This window comes from Antechinus flavipes, chromosome 3, assembly GCF_016432865.1.
Source record: "Antechinus flavipes isolate AdamAnt ecotype Samford, QLD, Australia chromosome 3, AdamAnt_v2, whole genome shotgun sequence".
In the NCBI taxonomy this organism is placed as follows: Eukaryota; Metazoa; Chordata; class Mammalia; order Dasyuromorphia; family Dasyuridae; genus Antechinus; species Antechinus flavipes.
This window is the reverse complement of record NC_067400.1, coordinates 71,275,382-71,289,139: the sequence shown is the minus strand read 5'-3', so window position 1 is coordinate 71,289,139 and position 13,758 is coordinate 71,275,382. Positions and strand designations below refer to the sequence as shown.

At 35.2% G+C, this 13,758-nt stretch overlaps 1 pseudogene; it reads left to right on the top strand.

The window, feature by feature from the left end:
• Positions 1-1,392: 1,392 nt before the first annotated feature.
• Positions 1,393-13,758, top strand: part of LOC127557026 (V-type proton ATPase subunit B, brain isoform-like) — a 30,748-nt pseudogene continuing 18,382 nt past the window's right edge.

Genomic DNA, 13,758 nt, shown 5'->3' with positions numbered 1-13,758 from the left:
AAGAAAACTGATGATATTTCTTTGTATTTCCTTTTAGACATGCTACTCTGTGTGTTTTATATTTTATTACCTAGGAAAGAAATATTCAATTTATGCAACAATACAAAAATATTTTTCAAGCAGACATCAGTGTTAGATTTGTCAAATCTCCTTTTGACCCACATTGTTATACAAAATTCCAGGAATTAGTAGCAAAGAGTGAAGGAGATACAATAGCTAATACACTGTAGTTTTATCTGTTCTTGAACAAATAAAAGCAAGCCAGTAGATATCAGTAGATTTTCTCCAAATCTCTTGACTCTCATCAGACTAATTATATTGAGATCATTGGCCTAGATGATATGGGTAATTTGGGACTAGAGGCTGGCAAGCAATTCGTGAGGAGGGGCACAACAGATGCTTGTATGAATCCACCAGATGAGCTTGTGAGCCCATGTGCTATTCACATCACTTTACCAAAGTTTAGAAATATAACAATTACACAGAATGCTTATTTATCACTTGTGAGAACTGTTCACTGAAGCCAATTTAAAAATCTGATTTGCCAAAGTTATGAGGAAAAGTGAGGATTGACCGAGGATTTTGAACTTAGAGACTGTCAGAGAGCCCACTTGGAACTCAATTTAATTCAAACATTCAAAACTCAAAACTCAAAATTTATTAAGTTCTTATATGTCAGGCCCTGAACTAGATACTAAGGATACAAAAATAATCAGTGTCCTTCCTCAAGGAGAAGACATTCTAGTATTTAGCAAACAGTAGGTGCTTAATAAATGTTTGTTAATTGAATACTAGATACATACATAAGTGCAGAGTGTTTCAGGAAATTAAAGAACACTGGCAAGTTGGAGGAGGGGAAAAAAAGAAAAAGCTTCCTATGGGAAATGGCATCTGAGTTAGAACATGTGAGACTAAACTGACTTCTTATTGAAACTTAGAAGAAAGTCAAAGTTTCTCTAATGTCAGAGATGATAGTACTTAAAATCACATAAAGATCATGCCATATACCCAGTATCATAGATTACTTGCCTGTATGTGGGAGTCACACATTTATTTCTTCTTAAAGAAATCTCATGTTAGGGATGCAAGCTTTTGATGCAAAGGTGGATGCTACAGAGAAAACCTGCTGTAAAACCTCGGCCAAACTATTTGAGAAGTATGATAAAGGCAGTGTGGTTTAGGAAACCCTTGTTCAGGTCCCACCTCTGACACACATTGGTTGTATATCCCTGTCGTTCAATCATATCAGTTGTGTCTGCCTCTTCATGTCCTCATTTGGGATTTTCTTGGAAAAGTTACTGAACTGGTTTGCTATTTTCTTCCCCAGTTTATTTTACAGAGAAGGAAACCATATATATTTAGATTTACCAGCTTTCAAGGTTTTAGGTAATAATGGACTATATACTTGTCCTCTTAAAACCTGTAAAGAGTTTGGAGAGGTGCATCAAGCAGAAGTTAGCCCAAAGTGACAAATTTATTTTTGGCTACAACAACTTATTAAATGCCATGCACCAATACATTCAGGAGTTACAAGCTGGGTAAGTAAAAGGAGTCATCATATACCAATTAGATTTAATTATCATAACCATAGATGTTTTCAATTAGGAGATGGCATGTTATAGTGACAAAGATCATTTGTTCTACAGCAAAAGAACCCGGGTTAAAATCCTGACTCTGACTTTTGTTACCTGTGTGATCAGGGACAAATTACATAATCTTACTAAACTATACCTTCCTCATCTATAAAATTAAGGGAGTTATGCTCTATGGTCCCTGAGACCCTTTCTAGCTTCATATCTAGAATCTTAAGTTCTCTTTAAGAAATAATAAGGTATACTTGTTTTGTGAACACCTAGCTATGTATATCACCCACATTTGAATTACATGTTAAAAAAAACAAAACAGAAAAGGTCTTTCAGCCTTGTTTCATTATGGAAATGTATCCTGGAAGTGATAAAAAGACTGATTCTTCTATTGCTAATCACAATACTTTATGCTTATGTGGCACTTTATGGGTAGTTCAGAAAACACTTTCCTCAAAATAGCAATAGTGATATGAGTAGTGCAAGTATTGTATTCAAACTCATTTCATAGATGAGGAAACTGAATCCCAGAGGTGCTATATAATGTGTCTAAAGCCATAGTGTTGGTCAGAGATAGAATTCCAATTCAACTCAGGTCTACTGACTCCAAGTCCAGATCTCATTCTGGCTGCCCAAAAAGCAAGAGCCATGAGGAGCTAGGACATCCCCCTCCCCTGCTCCAGATATTGATACTCAGTTCATACCGGGTGATGGACTCCCTTTATTCTCTATTCTTCATCTATACACCCCCATAAGAAGTAATTTATAGCTCCTGGCTCCATTTAGGGATACTACATCCTTCTTAAAAGCAATATGTCAGGGACATGGCTGCTCTCCTCATTTGGATGATCAGAGAGCTACCAACTACAATTATTCCAGGAAGATGTGAGCCATTAGACCTTACCATTTGTCCTGCCATTGCTTCCTAAGGTCCACTAAGTCTTACCATTGATGGCCCTGATGGTGGGTACTCTGGAACCATTGGCATTGCATCCTAAAGATGCCTGCCCTTTGCCAATTACTCTGGTTCTTCATCTTAAGAATCACTGAACCTTTTTAATCTATCCTGCAACTGAACTCTCCTATATGCAGTATTTCTCCTGATAGAATGTAAGCTCCCAAAGAGTAGTTTTCTATTTATATCCTATGATTAGCAGCTAGTAAATACAATTCTTTTTCATTCATTAATTTCAAGTCTAAAGCTCTTTTCCATTATACCATAGAAGAGTAAATTAGCACATTATAATTAGTCATCTAAAACTAGGGGGAAATTCATGCAATAATATTAACTTCTTATTGTAAAAATTAATTCTACAATGTCAAATTGATGGCCACATTGTAATCATGTGGTTCAATCTCTTTTTTAAGTCTTCTTGCATGTCCCTATATAGGACTTTTGAAGTAAGGATCTGAGAATGGGGGATTAGGCATCAAGAAGCTTTAAACCACCAGATATGACCCAATACTGTAATTTTTATTTTACAAAGGCATTTTATAATGATATTTATGAAAAAATTAAAAACATTTGCACCCAGGCCAAGACCCAGTGAATCAAGTTCCAGCCTGGGACTACATTTTTATGGCTGAGTTCTAATCCCATAAAGAGAGGGATTTAAATGGAAATCTCCACGAAACCCCTTAACCCCTAGCATCACAAATAGGAATCTATAATAGACTTAATGACTATATATGAAGTAGAGCAGTACATGCTATATAATTATCTCAGGCAGCCCTATTGGTTTCTTAGTTGCTGTCAAGAGTAAGCCAGCTACTTCAGGAAAATTGAACACAGCTAAATACTCTAAAATTCAGATTATGAAACATTGCATTTCCTGCCTTGTTATCTAGCCAATTCAGTACATATATTTTTGGCTATAATTTCTTTTTCTGAAAAATGAGCTGTTCTGCTCCCTGAAATTATTAGCCTCTTTCAGTTCCATAAAATCAGCGGAATTTTGAAAGAGTAATGAATGAGATCTTATTGCAGCTGGTCACCAATATTCAAGAAATTATGTCTTCAGAAAAACTTTACACAATTGACATTTTCATACAGCTGATTGATAGAGAAAGGGTTGTTCAGGGTTAGAGTCTTTTTTGGGGTTATTCATTTCAACTGGCCGAGTTATTTCTCGTCTTTATGCATGTGTCAAGGAGCTATATAGTTACAAATGCCGGATTTGAAGTCATAAGATCCGGACTAGAGTATGGTTCTGCTACTTACTGGTAAGTCATAAATAAAGAATTTATCTTTAGATAAAGAATTCTGATAGGAACTGAAAGAGGATTCATGAAAATTTAACATTATATGTATATAAATTAATTAATTTCACCATAAGGAATCACAAACAAGTTTAGTTTCTTGCATTAATATATACTGGTAAAGTTTTAAGAAATATTTTAGAAGTATGTTCTGTATATATCATGATATGTGATATGATATAGTACAGTAGAGAGAATGATGAATTCAAAATAGGTGTAAATCCTGGCTCTATCCTTTATTACATGTCTGACTCCCCTTATGATCCTTTTTCATCTGTTAAAGGAGAGGATTGGACTAGATGATTTCTAATATCTTTTGCAACCTTAGGTCTGTGATCTATGCACTAAAACTTAAGCTCTGCAAACACAGAGACCATGGTTTGCATACCATACATATGTTCTCTCTACATGAGATACATGCTCAGATCAATCAATACTAAATGTTTCTTTGCAATGATAAAATTTAGAATTAGTGATGCTTTTTGTTTTTTAGTTTTTCTTTCTGCTAATCATGGATACCTATTTCAGAATCTCATAAGGCATAAAGCTGGAAAGACCTTTCAATACTTAAGCATTTTGCTTCATTTGAAAAATAAGGAAACCAAGAATCAAAGAATCAATTTATCAAATAAGTGGAAAAATGAGAATTTGAGCCAAGCATGGCCTACTGCAAATCTGATACTCTGTATGTTACAAATAGGGTCTTTAAAAACATTGGAGATTTTATATATGCTTAAAGAGACAGAGACAGAGGCAGAGACAGAGACAGAGCGAGAAAGAGAGATAGAGCGAGAAAGAGAGAGAGAGAGAAAGAGAGACAGAGAGACAGAGAGAGAGCAAACCCTTGATCCAAACCCTCTTCCCTTCATAACTAAGGGTGTAGGACAAGAGAATGAACTATATGTTCTCCAGCTACCAAGGAACAAAGAAATAATTATGTAACCATGATTCCTTTATTCAAGGGAACATAGGACTAATTGGTATTCATTACTTGCACGTATGTCCCTCTGGACAATGGACAAGCATGAGAACCATGAGACAATCTGACTCCTGCCCTCCCACACCATTTTAATTGATGCTGTAGATTATGAGCTTAAAAGTCATGATGTAGGGAGCTTTGGAGATCTAGAGAAACTAAATGGACTAGACTAAAGCTGAATTTCATAGCTATTTTAACTCTGATTCTCAAGGCAGCCACAAATGGGAAATTGATGGATGATAGTCTATGAGTAGGAAAGTTGTGGAAATGGTTCCTAAATTCAGCATTTGAGACATTCATGTTCTTGGTAAAAGTAATCAAGTCTAGGCATCTACCTGAGACTTGGAACTCCTAGCTCTGGGAGATACCTGCAGATTGATGGAGGTATCCTAAGTCTGGGAAAGGCTTTTTTTTAAATGTAACTTTCTTATTAGCTATTTGTTACTTTACTATGTTTTGATTGTATTATTTTTACTTCTTTGGTTACTTCTGTGTGGTTGACTCTATTCTATATTCATATGACTAAGATTCATTGAATTGTAGCAGATCATGGATGGGAATATTTAAAATGATTCTAATTGGATAGAACAGCTACCACCCACAAAATGTTGGAACTGAAGAGCAGAGGTGGCAGCTTACTAAAAACCACAGAGAGTATATCAAACATGTCCTGTCTGGGTAGAGCCAGGACCTGAGCTCTTATAACTGAAAAAGGTCAGAGAACTGGGAAGAGTACAGCCTGCTATTTAAATATGGATTTATACCATTATAAATTAATATTTTCTTTTCTCTGTAGAGTTTCAACAATCCCTTTTCAAATTTGGACCTAAGTACAATAAGAAAATATTTATTTATCCTCAACTTTTTATTTGTTGGCTCAAAATAGGAGGTCATTCTGTTTTTCACCTTCAAATTTATTGAGAAATCAGAAGTATAAGGAAAAAATAGACAAACATTTTATTCTAAATAGAATTCTTGGATTAGAGTAAATAGTAAACTATCCTAGGTTCATCATCCATGAGAGTAGAACATAAGGAAGTCCCTCACCTGCTAAGAACAGGACATTAGTGTTTGAGGCAGGAGAGGAGAAAGACCTAGCTCTTGCTCCTGGCTAGGCCTTTAGGCCACTCATTAGGATCTGGGCTTAGAGTCAGAAGACCTGGGTTGAATTAGAATTCCATCTCTTACTAATTATATGACTTGGGCAAGCCATTTGGCAGATGAAAATATTCTGGGAGATTTCACCAAAAAATTTCAACTTAATTTTATAAATAAGTCTTTTTGATAGCTTGAGAAAATAACCAAAAATATTATCCTATTTGCCCACATTTATTTGTTTGCTTGCCTACATTTAATCTTCACACTGGAAATTTGTGTGGAAAATGCCTTGCTGTAAAGCACAAGGTAAATAATTTCCATTATCTGGTTGATCTCTTTAAAAAACCAGGCCTGGGAAATCGTTATCATTATCTGCAATGCAAATAAATGCCTTCAACAGCATTTCAAAGAGAGTCAGTTTAACCTGTGTCCTGAAACTGTAGCCAACTCACTGGTGTCATGGCGATGTGCTATGTGAGCCAAACAATCTCTGCATTTTCTAAACTATCGCCATTAGCAAAATTGGCTGAGAAAAGGCCACTGAAAACAAGTGACCTAACTTAGAGAAAGAACAGCTAATTAATGCCTCAACAAGCAGTTTTCTCATCCTACAGATGAAGAGTTTGGACTACATGCTTTATAATTTCCAATCCTGAAGAAAGATCTGATTATATTCATGGGACATTTATCATGGACTTAGTACTATCTAGATGAGTATGTGTGCTGGAGGGGAATACACAAAGATAAAACCATGTGCTTGCCTTCAAATAAACATGAAATTTAGCTGGAAAGGCAAACTCTAGCTATAAACAAATCACTGAACAATGGTAAAAGTAGGTATTTAATACTAAATTTTATAATAGAACTTAACTACATAATTCAAGATACCTTGAAACTGATTATTAAATAGGCTCCCAATTCTGGTTTGAGATCTGTTCAAGATCAGGACAGAGTAGAAGGGAGAAGTTTTTTTGTTTGTTTTGTTTTGAGGAAGTGAAGGATTCCAGATTGAGTGGATTCATGCTATATTATATATTTATACTAGCAGTATTGTTGTTCAGTCATTTCAGTCATGTACAACTTGGAAAAGATACTGGAATAGTTTGCTATTTCCTTCTTTAGCTCAATTCCTCACAGTTGAGGAAACTAAGGCAAAAAGGGGGTCATATAGGTAGTAAGTGGCTGAGATTGGATTTGAGCTCAGGAGGATGAGTTTTCCTGACTCCAAGTCTGGTGCTCTATTTATTTGCTGGGTCCATTTAGTCTAATTTCATCATTGTATGGATGAAGAAACTGAGATCCAGAAAGTTGTACTTCCTCAAGGTCAAAGAGATCAAACAGGTCCTTTGATCCCCAAATTCACTGCTTTCCACCTCATTGTTCAGCATAGAGCATATGTGCCACTAATAAAGTCTCTAAAAATCCAAAACGAAGAAAAATTTCAAAATATCTCTTAGATGATTCATTAAAATTTAAGTCACTTCCATATTCTGTATTAATGGTATAGCAACTCAGGTTATATCATGAAAAGCAAAACACATGATGAGAGACAGAGACACACACACAGAGACAGACTGAGAGGGGCAGACAGAGTTAGACAGACAGAGACAGAGGCATAAAGAGACTGAGAGGAAAAGATAGAGACAGAGACACAGAGAGGGAGAGAAGAGAGAAGAGACAGCAACAGAGACAGAAAGAAAATAATATTTAACAAATATATATATATATATATATAATATATATATATATATATATATATATATATATATATATATATATATATATATATATTTCTCTTATCCCAGGAGGTAGAATCCCTAACTAAATGTTTTATTGAAAACCTACTTTAATTTCACCTGTCAAGTTTTCTAAGGAGGTCTAATGCAAAAGTGTCAAACCTGTGGGCAGCATGTGATTGACAAACTGATGAAACTAATTAAAATGTAATTGGAAATAGTTGACAGAATAAATATACATATAATACAACATGCATAATGTGATTTGTGGTTTTCTAAGTTAGTAAGTGATTTTCAAGAATTTCTTTCTATTTGAGTTTGATATTACTGGTTCAGTGAATACTCTAATCTGCTATATTATAAATTATATGTGCCTAGAGTTGTGAAAATGCAACATGGCTTTAAACATAGATATTTATAACATTGCCCGAAAATATTAAAAAATGATATCATCTCATGATAAGGAATCCATTTTTCTACGATAGTAATTATAATATAAATACAGTTCACAACCTAATAAAAGAAAGGCAAGTTAGTTGACTTTTCACAGCCCACCTTCACTTAAATTCAATTCACTTGCATGTATCTGGCATTATCTCCCTGAAATCAAGGTCTTCTCCAAGAATGAAGGACAAAAAACAACAATAAATTCATAACAATATCTGAGTTGTTGAGTAACAAAGAGTTCCTGTGTTTACCAGCATATTGACAGAAATATATCAATTATACATCTAGTGAGTCTGAGCCAAGAGAAGGTGGGGAAGCCTAAGAAAATGGCAAAAAAAAATCCACTATGAAAAAAATGTGATCAAAAATCCCCAGTATTAGGCAGGTGGTTACAATACTTGGCCCCAGCAAGTGAGACCCTTTCTGTGTTGCAGTAAGAATGAAGGGTAAGTGGACTGTTCCAGTGACCTACAGAGATTAGAATATGGTCAAATTATGCTAATACTAAGTAACAAAGACATTTCTACACACTAAATTGGTATATTGTTGGATAAAATGAGAGGGCTTTTCTATCTTCTCCAGTAGAAACCAGAGAACTAAGTTTTCTTCAAAAGAATGGACAACATGATTCATAGTGGGTGTGCTGGGAAAAGTTAAACAACTCACCCTCTAAATATACAACAGATTTTTACATTTAATCTGCATTATTAATTTTTGCTACATCACTTTCTAGACTTAAGAAATAATTAACAAATAAGAAATAATTAAATAACAACAAACTCACGCCTGATTTATAGTATTTGCCAATTTCTGAGGTGTAAAAGCTCACATTGAGATTTTGACAACTTATTCTCCCAAGCTAGTAAGAACTAGCTCTTATCTATCTCTACAAGAGAAAAGGGTGGTGGTGGAGAATCCATAAATTCAAAAGATAATTGAAATTCATTCAATGGTATTGAAGAATAGAAGAATATGACATAAGGAAGGATTTAAGATAGGCAGGTAAGAGAAAGGATAAAAAGGAAGGAAGAAGGGAAAGAAGGATGGAGGAAGGAAGGAAGGAGGGAAGGAAGGAGAGGGAGAAAAGAAGAGAGAGAGAAAGGTAGAGAGATGGAATGAGGGAAGGAAGGAAGAAGAGAAGGAATGAAGGAGGATAGGAGGAACAGAGGCAAGGAGGGAAGAAATGAAGGAGGAGAGAGGAAAAGAGTAAGGGAATGAGTGGCAGGGGGGGTAGGGGGGAAGGAGGGAAGGACATACCTGTGGTATTGAACAAATCACTTAAGTTCCCTCAGTGTTAGCGTACTCATTTGTAAAATTAAAAATCTGGAGTAAATGATCTTTTAGGGGTCTTCCCCCTCTAGATCTATTATCCTATGATTATCTGACTATTTCTGGCACTTCTTCATCTTCCTCCATTTTTTTTTTCCTTTTTTGCTTTAGTTTCTGAGGAAGAGATAGACTTCTTTCCAAGACTAATTAATATCTTTTTTTATGTTTCTGAGATAGGTAGATAGATTTATATATAGATACAGATACATACAGAGACATGTCTACACACACGCACACACATACATACAAACACATCTACATATATATCCTTTCATCAATATATATTCTAGCTCCTCTGGAAGCTTTCTTTCCCTGATCATTCTGTCTCTCATCTTCAGTCTTTTCTTATCTGACTATTTTTCCCCAACAGACTAATGATATGCTCCTACTCTTCTTTCCCTTACATCAAAAACAAGCTTTTATAAAGCACTTACTATGTGTCAGACTTTGTGCTAAATGTTGGATATACACAGAAATTAAAAAAAAAATCTTTATGCTGCAAGAGTTCAAAATCTAGTGGGAGAGTCAAATTGAAAACAATTATAGATTAGCAAGATATATATTGTGTAGGATAACTTGGAGATAATCTCAAAGGAAGACACAATCACAAGAAGGACCAGGAAAAGTTGCTTAAGAAAACTTTCTCTTGACCCTGCCATCCCCTCAAACTATTGTTTTATATTTTCTCCATATATCACTGACAAATCCCTAGTGGATAAATAAAGCCAACTTTTCTGAACTTCTATACCTATCCATGGTTTGGAACACATTATTATCTGGAGTCCAGTGAAGAAAGCCTGGAGGCATCGGCAGCTAGCTGCAGAGATCTCAGCAGCTGCAAAGAGAGAAGGACTTAAGGCTGATGATTTCTCATTTCTTTAGCTCAAGCCATAAAACCAAACGCAATCTGTTCTGTAGCAGCTTCTGTTCCCTATAGAGATAGTCACAATCTCCAAAACATTTTCTCCTTGGTTCACTTGCTGTCTCCTTTTTCTTGGCTGCATAAGGACGTTTTGTGTATGTAATTCATGGTGACCTTATCAATAAAGTAATAGAAAATAAAAAAAAAAAGTAAAGCACTTAATTGTCAAATACTGTTTGAACTACTTAACCATGTAGGTTTTTGCCCTTAACAAAAAGAATAACTCTATAATTATAGCCAACATATCTTTAACAACCATTTACTTCTCGACCTAATGCAATCTGATTTCTGACCCCATGAAACTGTTTTTGCGAAAGTTATCAAAGAACTTTTAACTTTTAAATACTAACTGCCTTTTCTTAGTCCTCATTCTTCTGGACCTCATTTCTTATATCGTTGTTTGTGATGGGGCAGTAGAAAGAATACTGACTTTAGAGTCACAAAACTAGAGTTTAAACCCTAGCTTGTCACTTCTGTCAAGTTTCCCCTCTCCGTGGAGATCTTAGACTTGAATCCCATGGGATCTCCACAAGGAGATCTCCACAAAAAGAGGGGAAACTTTTAGGCCCTAAAGTGCTAGGACATTTGAGTTTCCTCTGACATAAATGTGCCTTTCACATGTGGCTCACTACTGACATATCTTCTGTTCGAGTTCACTCTTCCAATGAACGTTATGCTTAATTGTGGAGAGTGCATATAGGTTTATGGGAGGTAGTATTACAGCTTCTGATTTTACTATACCATCTTAGTAAAAGCCTTTGCTAAGAACTAGTTTAATGACTAATAGGGGATGAGAAATACATAACAGTAGTTGTGAACTATGCTATCAAACTACCCATGGGGTTACTCTTTTAAGGATATTGCAATAGCAGCCACAGCCTAGGGAGTCAGTTCTTGAGTTCCAGAGCAAATTAGGGACCAGAGAGGGTTGAAATATGTTCTAGAATTTTGCCAGATAGTTAAAGTCAACATTTCTGCTATATGGTTTTCTGATTCAATTCTCATCCATTTAAATTAATATTAAGACAAGATTTTCCTTTATCTAGTCCTGTTCTCTATGATCTTTGGAAATTCATTGATAATGGGGCAGAAATTTCATTAATCAGTATCCTGGGTATCAGTTTTTCTGGGCAATTGACATTGTTCAAACCAAACAGCAGGCTGATTCTTTAATCCTCTCTTGTCCTCCTAACATAGGTAATTTTTAAAAAAAATCTTTTTGTTCTGAGCTTTCTTCACAAAATTTAGCATACCTGCCACTCTTTTGTGGGATCACACCATCCCTTATTTTCCTCATCTTCCCTTGCTTTAGATTTCTGTACACCTCTTTTAAAAATCCCCAATTGGTCAGTGAGTTTCCTGAACCTCCATTTCTTTCCTCTTCATAATTATATCTTTGTCTTCAGAATTTCTCATCCTACTTGGACTAGTATCTTAAAACCTGGTTAGCCTATATTATACTCAGCTTTCCAATCCACCCTAGCCATCAGTTTTGGAAATTCCATATATCTGATCTCCATACTTCCCTTTTCTCTGGTTAGCAAATTTCTATCTCCTATTTTTGTAAACCCTATGATTCAGAACTTCTACCTGCTTAAATAAACAAAACCCCAATATTCTTTCCTGCTACTCTTTGAGTGGGAGAGTACCATGATTAAAAATTATCCATAGGAAATTATCTTGGCAACTTATAGAAAATGGCTTAGAATGGCTATGTGAGGTTGGAGGCAGGGAGACTAAAAAGCTGTTGCAACAGTCTAGGCAAAATGTGATGAGGGCCTGAATTAGGAGCAAAGATCTAAATACCATAAAGACTTTTAGAGTTTATTTTACAAATAAGAAAACTATGGCATTAACAGTTTAAATGGCATGTCCTGGAACCTTAAGCTCTATTTGTCAGCATTTTCAAAAATGTCAGACCTCAATAGAAAAACCTGTAACAAATTCATATCCTGATCACCATGTTCAAAGAGCTCTGGGCCAGCAGTTTTTAAAATTATTTTCTTGAAAATAATTTTTCTTACTATCTCCTTAAGTTTTAGCATAAAGATTGAAGGAGAAGAAGATGGGAGCCCTGGTGGGGTCTAAGGATTGAACCTGAAAAGAACCAGAAACTTTTAAGGATCTCAATTGGTGCCCCCAATTCTTTGCCCAGTTCGTTTTACTTTCCTTCTTGCTCCACATCCTTTACCTAAATAATACATCTTTTACCTAAATCTGTCAAGTTCAGTCTTGTGCTCAATTGCATATTGTGTTCATTCCCCTACCCCCAATCTCCTTATCAAATTTGCCCTTTCTCCAAAAGTCAGCATTTTACAACCCCAGCCTAATGACAGTGAAGTGGTCTGGGATGAAACATCTTCTACTTTAATTATAGCAAAGATTTGCTCATACTTAAATCTTATGATTGTACAGTCTATACATTATTAAAAGACTGAAGCTACTGAACCCTTGAACTGTGAAATGACAGCTCTCCTAGGCAACTGACAGTTTTTAAAACTGCCTGTTACCCAGCCAAACTTAGGGATCAAAGAATATTGCAATTATGACCTTGAAGTACCTATTTCTCTTTGGAGCTTTCTGCTTCTTCCATCTTCTCTGACTCCTGACCTTGGAGTTTTTGGGAAAACACAGCAGAAAGGATTAAACAGCATGATAAACTAGTACTGACCCAGGGAAAATAAGAAGAAATAACTATAGACAATGGCAAATAGATGCTGAAACAGCTACTTTATATGAATGAGCATACATGACAGATGATTTTGGTCAAGAATAGTGGTATTGTGATGGGAATAATGATATAGTATCCCAAAATTATTCAAACTTTCCAAGTTAATATTCAATAAATAAATATATTTATCCCCCACTTAATATTTTCCAATTAAATGTAAAGATAGTTTTCAACATTCATTTTTTAAGATATTGAGTTCCAAATTTTTCTTCCTCTCTCCATTCCCTCCCCTTCCCCAAAACAGCAAGCAAATGTGTTATAGATTATACATGTTCAATTATTTTCAACATATTTCCATGTTATTAATGTTGTGAAAGAAAAATCAAAACAAAAGGAAAAACCCAAATAAGAAAAAAAGAAAAAACTGCACTCAGTCTCCATGATTCTTTCTCTGGATGTGGATGGCATTTTCCATCACAAGTCAATTGGAATTGTCCTGAATTGCTGAGAAGCGCTAAGTATATCACAGTTGATCAACACACACATTGTTACTATATTCAATGTTTCTCTAGTTCTGCTCACTATACTCAGCATAACTAGATTTTCTATAGTAAAGAACATTCTATTACTTCAGGGGCAGGATTTTTTTCCTAAGTTCATCTACCTTAAATAACTTTCTTTTTTTTTGTTGATGGGTGGACATCTTCTTTTGATATTATTAAAATTTCCAAACA